This window comes from Salvia miltiorrhiza, chromosome 7 (assembly GCF_028751815.1).
Source record: "Salvia miltiorrhiza cultivar Shanhuang (shh) chromosome 7, IMPLAD_Smil_shh, whole genome shotgun sequence".
Lineage (NCBI taxonomy): Eukaryota > Viridiplantae > Streptophyta > Magnoliopsida > Lamiales > Lamiaceae > Salvia > Salvia miltiorrhiza.
The window spans coordinates 13,633,706-13,642,185 of NC_080393.1; the positions used below are offsets into that span (position 1 = coordinate 13,633,706).

Sequence of the window (8,480 nt, forward strand, 5' to 3'; positions counted from 1 at the left end):
TATCATTAAGAAAAATAAATTTTAAGAAGCATAAAATTATCTACTTCATTTCATGCATGAATGGAAACTTTCTTTTGATACAGCATGCTAAAATGCGGTTCCAAATTTTAGGGAAAATATATCTATTCAAAATATAAATTATTTAATATGTTAAAGTATAATTATTATTATTATGATTTGTTCATCTTAAATTTATTTTTTCCATATTATATATCAAATTAAAGATAATTTCATGACTTTTCCATCAAGATGTATAATTCATACTTTTATGTAAAATATAATTGAATGAAAATAGAAAAGATGTGATTTATCTATAAAATGAGATTAAAAAGGAAGAATACTAATTGTATGATTAAACACTTGGGCAGTTTTTTTTCCCAATTAAATTTCCGGCAGTTAGGACTTAGGAGTGGATGATGCAATTTTTCTTCATTCCAAAATTACCCTTCAAATTAAATTTATTGACATTTACTTTGCTTTTTATATATACTAGTGTATCACCCGCGCTATGCGCGGTTGTAATTTTAAACTCCGTGAGCTATGCATATGCTTTACAATTATTAATTTAAACTAATAAAAATAAAATTTGATATCAAATTTATTATTTGCAAAATGATCTAATTTTTTAATATAACTAATGCAATTTATACAATAATATAAAATAAATTGACTATGAATTCGATATGTAACATTATAAATTTATTGTGAAAAATGATGAATTACAAAAAAGTTGTAATATCCCGTTTACCCAAGATAAATTTAGAATTTATTTTGAACTTAGAAGTCAGGATGATTCACGCCGGATATAAAGAAAATGAATTTATTTTAATTCCAACAAAAGTGATTTAAAAAAAAAAAAAAAAACATTTGTAAATTTAGTTATTAAATTTATGTGCGTCGCATATTTATTTAATTTAGCATTCAAAACATTTTCACGAGCTTTTAGTCAGCAAACCCTGAAGAATTATTACAGTTTTCATAGTACAACCCGGAAGATTTTTATTTTATTTTATTTTACTCCCACTACTCCCACCTATTTTTTTTAAGCTTTCATCTTCCATCCTTTTCCACCTCCATGATTAACATCACTACACCCACACCCACCTAACATCCCACTATACCCACCTAACATCTCACTACACGTTAATATATTCACTACCTCTCAATTGTATCAGCTAAGGGAAGCTTTCTCATTTACTCTGTTTCAAATAAACACATCTAAGAAGATATTTCGACCACTGGACTTCAAGAAATTTCATCTCCTTGACTCACAGAAACTACCGAGCTCAACCACCACCTTAAGGTTTCATTTCTTTCAAACATGTTATCATTTCATTCAAATTCACAGCATGCTTTATTTGTGCTTATTGTGCATACTGAATCAGAAAACAAGAAATAGAATTTATATTAAGCTTCAATTCATGATGTATGAGATACATGTTTCGATCATTCACAGTGAGACACCCACTTCGATTCATCTCTAAGACAATCCCAACTCAATCAAGCAAAGAAACACACAGCATACATTCATTGCACTATTTCAATATATATATTTGTATATGCACATGAATAGAGTTTACATACATTGGAGTGATTTTCATGAACTGTTTTTGTTGAGGTTAATAAAGAAGAGAGAGAGTGGTTGTTGTGTGTGTGAAATTCGAGTCGAGGACAGGGGGGAAGCCGAATGGTGGTGACTGGTGTGTCGGCGGCAGCAGCAATTTTCATTGCTGTTCACCGCCGCTGCAGTCGCCGTTCGGAGAAAGAGGAGGGGGATATGTGTTGTGAGGTGTGGTTTTGGTGCAGAGGGAGGCAAGGCACGGCGGCGGTGCCGCTGCTGCCCGGCCACGGCTGGAAAAAGAGAAAGGTCGGAGTTTTGAGGGAGGAGCGGTGGCGGCTGGGGCTGCTATCGCCGGAGGAGAAGAGAGTTTGTCGAGGGAGACGCGTCTTGATCTGTGTGTGTGGCAGCGCTGCGTCGTTGCCAGAAATTGAGAGGAGCCGTGATTGGGGCTAGAGCTCAGACGGCGGAGGCCCTCACTGTCGCCGTTATGGGTCAGAGAGGAAGCGGAGAGCAGAGGGTTAAGGGAGATGAGGCGGTGACCGTGACAGCGGTTGCTGCCGCCGAGAGAGAGGGAGAAGAGGAGGGGCGGCGTGTGTTGGTTTGTGTGTGTGGCGGCAACCTTGAGTGAAATAGAGTCGAGGGAGTTGAGAGAGGGGTGGCCGGCGGCGTTCGTCGCAGGAGGAGGAGCTCTGGCGGCGAGGTTTTGAGAGAGAGACGAGTAGAAGAAGAAATGAGAGTGAAGGTGTGTGTGCGTGAGGTGTGCGGCTGATGGGGGGAAGAAAAAGAGGTGGAATGTTGGGCTAGGGCTTGGATGTTGGGCCATTACATTGGGCCGGGTTTTATTTAATTATGTTGGGCTCCTTATTTGGGCTTTGTTTCATTGGGCCGAGATTTGCTTTATTTTCAGATGGGCCAATGTTTATTTAATTTTTGGGCCCTAAATTTATTCATTTGGGTCAGTTTTATTTTAAAACTTTGGGCTGTCTTGATTAATTAAATTAATTGAGCTGCCCCATTTTAATTAATTGAACTATTAATTAGTTTAATTAATTTATTTCAAAGACTAGTTTTCATAATAATATTAAATTATTATTATGTGCATATCTTAAGTAATTTTTTTATTATATGCCAAGCATGACATGGAATTGCATTTATTTTTGCAATAAGAGTATTTATGATTTAATTGGTTTTATTTATAATTTCAATTATTTAAGAAAATCGAGTAAGGATATTGTTGGTGTCCTTAACTCAAGAATTTAGTTTTCAATTATTTATTTACTAAATTTTGAAAACCCGGCTAAGTGAATCATAGAATATTAAGCACTACACCATGACTTAAGATTAGCTTCACGAGACCTATTAAGAATAGAATTTCTTGTAGGCTTTGTGACCAGGGGGATTAGCGCTGCTTTCCCAAGACAGGTTTATATGTGATTATGATCTTCAGGCTTTGCCTATCCAGGTGGGCTTACTTTCCAAATGTACAAAGTATGATTGAGTTATTAAGCTCTAAATGTTTCAATGAAATGCAAACTGTTTATTTAATGAAATGAAAACTGTTTATCCAATAAAATGTTTATGTGCACTCTGCTCTGTTTAAGGCTCGCAATTCATGGATCGATCGAGGTTCTCTTATGGCCTAACACGCTATTTGAGAATTGTGTACACTTGTTAGTTGTTTCGGTGGGTTGATCTCCATCGGGCACTAATTCATGTAAGAGGCGTTATAAGGGTGCTTGGCTGGATGTGTTCCGGAGCATGTATCATGTAAGACCTGCCTGGGTAGCGTCCCGAGGTCAATTCAACTTGTCTGAGTTACGTCCTCAGGGCAAGTGTCATGGGAGAAATGGATCCGTCGGTGGCTAGAGGTCCGGGATCACAGCGAGTAACAGAAAGGGAGTGTGACATGTGCGCACAAATGAAAGAAAATGTTTTAACATGCTTAGAAGTACTTCTTTCAATTTAAAACCTTCTAAGTCATGTCAAGTATGATTGGATAAACTGTCTTTAAGAAAATAATGAAATGTTTATGAAAATGCATGCCCACTAAGTACATTAGTACTTAGCCCAAAAATACTTTCAAATGTTTTCAGGTTGGCTGGCCGGTGCTGACGGGACGGAGCTGAGGCTAGCGATAAATTCCTATGATAGACTTCTGCTGTAGCAATTACTCATATCAGTCTTTTGTTTTCCCAACTTAAGATCTTCATGTTAAATTTCAAATGATATACCTGACCGAACTTAGACTCTTCACTACTAAATTTATGCCAATGAATGCCGGTTGTCAGAAGCATGAAACAAAACTTGTGATCCAAAGGGGCATAGCCCGACTTTCTATCCTATTTCGGGTTTTTACAAGGTTGTTCCTTGTTTATTTCTATGAATTAGTTGCACCTCGATTATATTTATTCATTCAAGAATTGGGGTGTGACAGAATGGTATCAGAGCATGAGTTTTCTTTCATGACTCTGATAACCATAAGCTTTTGATGTCGAGTCTAGAATAGTATCTCTAGACTTCTAAGAATGACAGTAGCCCTCAGCTCGCCGTCACACTGCCGCAACTAAGGTACGATAATAGTTTCAAAAATATATATGTATATTCAAAGTTATGAAAATTTTCAAGAAAATGTGTGCCTAATATTTATGATGTTATGTGAATGCAAATTATCCTTCATGTTGTTATTTTGGGTCTCTGACTCATATAACTAAGCTCAATGTCGTGTTTGGGACTACCCGAGCCCTTAACGAATCAATGTATGTATGTATGTATGGTCGAGTTAGATTCCTTGAATCTTTCCGGCATAAGCAAAGTTTTTCATGAAAGGGACATTTATGTCCATATGACTCAAAATTTCAAAGAAAGCAAATATATGTATGTATGTATGTATGTATGAATGAATGATGAGAAAGCTTTATGTTATCATTTTAGGTTCACTGCCTATATGATTAGAATGATGAGTTCTTTTACAAATCGTTTGAGAACCACCCAAGAATGCTTTGAGAATGTTAATCGTGATAGCACCGCTTGATCGATCTAAGTAAAGACTAGTAAGATAGAAATGTTTAACATAGAGATGTTACAACATAGAGGCACTGCCTTAAGACTAAGGATTCACTTGAGCTATTTCAATAGCGGTGAGATTAAGTTTTTCACATAAGAACTTATGTTGCTTATGATTATGATGTTAGTCGTGATAGCTTTGCTAGAACGGCATAGAATGGACTTTCATGGTACCAGTGACTTATGATGAAGTACTTGTTAGTAAGTGTTTTAAGTTAGAAGTTTGACCAGAGCCTTACATGAATAAGACGTTGACATGATTGGGGGCGAAGCTCCCATTTGACTGAGTGATTCGTTGTGCTGGGTCTGGCCAGCCCACATGACTAAGATCTCGGTGATTATCAATTAGAATTTTGACCTTGAGTAGAGCTTCATCCCAATGTATAGACTCACACTATGTAGTTGTCACAATAAGAACTTATTTTATCACGATAAGCACAACAATGACTAGAATGACTAGTATCACAAGCTAGAATACCAGATATGCAATTCCGAGGACGGAATTTTTTTTAAGGAGGGAGGAATGTAATATCCCGTTTACCCAAGATAAATTTAGAATTTATTTTGAACTTAGAAGTCAGGATGATTCACGCCGGATATAAAGAAAATGAATTTATTTTAATTCCAACAAAAGTGATTTAAAAAAAAAAAACATTTGTAAATTTAGTTATTAAATTTATGTGCGTCGCATATTTATTTAATTTAGCATTCAAAATATTTTCACGAGCTTTTAGTCAGCAAACCCTGAAGAATTATTACAGTTTTCATAGTACAACCCGGAAGATTTTTATTTTATTTTATTTTACTACCACTACTCCCACCCATTTTTTTTAAGCTTTCATCTTTCATCCTTTTCCACCTCCATGATTAACATCACTACACCCACACCCACCTAACATCCCACTACACCCACCTAACATCTCACTACACGTTAATATATTCACTACCTCTCAATTGTATCAGCTAAGGGAAGCTTTCTCATTTACTCTGTTTCAAATAAACACATCTAAGAAGATATTTCGACCACTGGACTTCAAGAAATTTCATCTCCTTGACTCACAGAAACTACCGAGCTCAACCACCACCTTAAGGTTTCATTTCTTTCAAACATGTTATCATTTCATTCAAATTCACAGCATGCTTTATTTGTGCTTATTGTGCATACTGAATCAGAAAACAAGAAATAGAATTTATATTAAGCTTCAATTCATGATGTATGAGATACATGTTTCGATCATTCACAGTGAGACACCCACTTCGATTCATCTCTAAGACAATCCCAACTCAATCAAGCAAAGAAACACACAGCATACGTTCATTGCACTATTTCAATATATATATTTGTATATGCACATGAATAGAGTTTACATACATTGGAGTGATTTTCATGAACTGTTTTTGTTGAGGTTAATAAAGAAGAGAGAGAGTGGTTGTTGTGTGTGTGAAATTCGAGTCGAGGACAGGGGGAAGCCGAATGGTGGTGACTGGTGTGTCGGCGGCAGCAGCAGTTTTCATTGCTGTTCACCGCCGCTGCAGTCGCCGTTCGGAGAAAGAGGAGGGGGATATGTGCTGTGAGGTGTGGTTTTGGTGCAGAGGGAGGCAGGGCACGGCGGCGGTGCCGCTGCTGCCCGGCCACGGCTGGAAAAAGAGAAAGGTCGGAGTTTTGAGGGAGGAGCGGTGGCGGCTGGGGCTGCTATCGCCGGAGGAGAAGAGAGTTTGTCGAGGGAGACACGTCTTGATCTGTGTGTGTGGCAGCGCTGCGTCGTTGCCAGAAATTGAGAGGAGCCGTGATTGGGGCTAGAGCTCAGACGGCGGAGGCCCTCACTGTCGCCGTTATGGGTCAGAGAGGAAGCGGAGAGCAGAGGGTTAAGGGAGATGAGGCGGTGACCGTGACAGCGGTTGCTGCCGCCGAGAGAGAGGGAGAAGAGGAGGGGCGGCGTGTGTTGGTTTGTGTGTGTGGCGGCAACCTTGAGTGAAATAGAGTCGAGGGAGTTGAGAGAGGGGTGGCCGGCGGCGTTCGTCGCAGGAGGAGGAGCTCTGGCGGCGAGGTTTTGAGAGAGAGACGAGTAGAAGAAGAAATGAGAGTGAAGGTGTGTGTGCGTGAGGTGTGCGGCTGATGGGGGGAAGAAAAAGAGGTGGAATGTTGGGCTAGGGCTTGGATGTTGGGCCATTACATTGGGCCGGGTTTTATTTAATTATGTTGGGCTCCTTATTTGGGCTTTGTTTCATTGGGCCGAGATTTGCTTTATTTTCAGATGGGCCAATGTTTATTTAATTCTTTGGGCCCTAAATTTATTCATTTGGGTCAGTTTTATTTTAAAACTTTGGGCTGTCTTGATTAATTAAATTAATTGAGCTGCCCCATTTTAATTAATTGAACTATTAATTAGTTTAATTAATTTATTTCAAAGACTAGTTTTCATAATAATATTAAATTATTATTATGTGCATATCTTAAGTAATTTTTTTATTATATGCCAAGCATGACATGGAATTGCATTTATTTTTGCAATAAGAGTATTTATGATTTAATTGGTTTTATTTATAATTTCAATTATTTAAGAAAATCGAGTAAGGATATTGTTGGTGTCCTTAACACAAGAATTTAGTTTTCAATTATTTATTTACTAAATTTTGAAAACCCGGCTAAGTGAATCATAGAATATTAAGCACTACACCATGATTTAAGATTAGCTTCACGAGACCTATTAAGAATAGAATTTCTTGTAGGCTTTGTGACCAGGGGGATTAGCGCTGCTTTCCCAAGACAGGTTTATATGTGATTATGATCTTCAGGCTTTGCCTATCCAGGTGGGCTTACTTTCCAAATGTACAAAGTATGATTGAGTTATTAAGCTCTAAATGTTTCAATGAAATGCAAACTGTTTATTTAATGAAATGAAAACTGTTTATCCAATAAAATGTTTATGTGCACTCTGCTCTGTTTAAGGCTCGCAATTCATGGATCGATCGAGGTTCTCTTATGGCCTAACACGCTATTTGAGAATTGTGTACACTTGTTAGTTGTTTCGGTGGGTTGATCTCCATCGGGCACTAATTCATGTAAGAGGCATTATAAGGGTGCTTGGCTGGATGTGTTCCGGAGCATGTATCATGTAAGACCTGCCTGGGTAGCGTCCCGAGGTCAATTCAACTTGTCTGAGTTACGTCCTCAGGGCAAGTGTCATGGGAGAAATGGATCCGTCGGTGGCTAGAGGTCCGGGATCACAGCGAGTAACAGAAAGGGAGTGTGACATGTGCACACAAATGAAAGAAAATGTTTTAACATGCTTAGAAGTACTTCTTTCAATTTAAAACCTTCTAAGTCATGTCAAGTATGATTGGATAAACTGTCTTTAAGAAAATAATGAAATGTTTATGAAAATGCATGCCCACTAAGTACATTAGTACTTAGCCCAAAAATACTTTCAAATGTTTTCAGGTTGGCTGGCCGGTGCTGACGGGACGGAGCTGAGGCTAGCGATAAATTCCTATGATAGACTTCTGCTGTAGCAATTACTCATATCAGTCTTTTGTTTTCCCAACTTAAGATCTTCATGTTAAATTTCAAATGATATACCTGACCGAACTTAGACTCTTCACTACTAAATTTATGCCAATGAATGCCGGTTGTCAGAAGCATGAAACAAAACTTGTGATCCAAAGGGGCATAGCCCGACTTTCTATCATATTTCGGGTTTTTACAAGGTTGTTCCTTGTTTATTTCTATGAATTAGTTGCACCTCGATTATATTTATTCATTCAAGAATTGGGGTGTGACAAAAGTAATAGTAAATTTTGCAGCCTATGACATTTGAATCATCGACCAAGAATTAATTCAGCAAAGCCATGAATT

At 37.9% G+C, this 8,480-nt stretch overlaps 2 long non-coding RNA genes across 2 annotated transcripts; both read left to right on the forward strand.

Annotated features, from left to right (window-relative positions):
* Window positions 1-1,075: 1,075 nt before the first annotated feature.
* Window positions 1,076-3,864, forward strand: LOC130995328 (uncharacterized). Its single transcript, XR_009092123.1, has 3 exons — window positions 1,076-1,303; window positions 2,943-3,023; window positions 3,655-3,864. It is a non-coding gene; the product is annotated as an uncharacterized LOC130995328 (long non-coding RNA).
* Window positions 3,865-5,537: 1,673 nt separating this feature from the next.
* Window positions 5,538-8,347, forward strand: LOC130995329 (uncharacterized). The gene is made up of 3 exons (XR_009092124.1): window positions 5,538-5,715; window positions 7,355-7,435; window positions 8,067-8,347. It is a non-coding gene; the product is annotated as an uncharacterized LOC130995329 (long non-coding RNA).
* Window positions 8,348-8,480: the final 133 nt, after the last annotated feature.